General features: G+C 42.9%; 1 protein-coding gene across 1 annotated transcript in view; it reads left to right on the top strand.

Moving 5' to 3' along the window:
* Positions 1–934, top strand: part of LOC119593788 (zinc finger protein 628-like) — a gene marked incomplete at both ends in the record, with an annotated part of 90,218 nt that overhangs the window by 85,122 nt on the left and 4,162 nt on the right.

Here is a 934-nt window from a genome sequence, read left to right as displayed (position 1 = left end):
GGTCAAAATTTACATAACTTTCATTTCTTCTACGCATTTTTTTTCTTTTTTTCATATTCTCCTTAGATCTCCAAGATTAGTATTGCTCATTTCTTGCTCCAGTCATACCTCCGTCCGACGCTTAGAAAACGCGCTCTTCTCCATTACGCAAGAAACCCAATCGATTTCCTTTACAAAAAAATATATATAAATAGTTGTGCGCAACCTGAAAAAGGGAAAAAATCCCAAGGCAAAATGCGCGCCCTTCTACTTCTCGTGCATACCGATAGATGGCAGGACAAGTCTGAAAGTTTTCCCGCCTTCTCCCCCTTTCGCTTCTTTGATTGGCTCTCCCCTCTGTACTTCTAGCCAATAGGAGGCCTCCTCGCTCATCGTGCTGTGCGGGAAAGTTGCATCCTTAAGCACGCTGATGATTAAGCGAGACTTTTTTTCGTTTACGAGAATGCACACTACTGCATTTTTTAACAGGCAGTGTTTGTCAGTTAGTCTTTATTAGGGGGTTCCCTATGGCTGCCTACGCTCCGAAGGCTTACGTAACGACAAATTAGTTCTTAGGGATCCAAGAAACGTCGAACTGTGTATAAATTGTAGGAGAAAAGTGTAGGTTGCCATTGATATAAGTACTCTCCTTAAGAGGTAAAGGAGGAGAGTTTTAAAAATATGTTTAGTACCCCATGTTGTCAACGTCTTAGGCCATTCGGCCATTTTACCCCCGGGGCCAATGCATTCATGGCGAGGACTGGAAGTGGTCATGTGCCTAACCGCATAAGAGCTCTGGTTCGCATCTGCGTCGCTGTCTGTCGAGCAAATAAGTCATCCACTTCCTTTATCTTTCATCTCCTTTCACTTGGTTACAGTCTTCGCATTTGTCCTCAGCTACTTCTAAAGCTATTTATAACACCACTTTATTCAAAGTACTCTTCGTACCCTGTGA

This window comes from Penaeus monodon, chromosome 32 (genome assembly GCF_015228065.2).
Source record: "Penaeus monodon isolate SGIC_2016 chromosome 32, NSTDA_Pmon_1, whole genome shotgun sequence".
Taxonomy (NCBI): domain Eukaryota; kingdom Metazoa; phylum Arthropoda; class Malacostraca; order Decapoda; family Penaeidae; genus Penaeus; species Penaeus monodon.
This window is presented reverse-complemented; position numbering and strand designations above follow the sequence as displayed.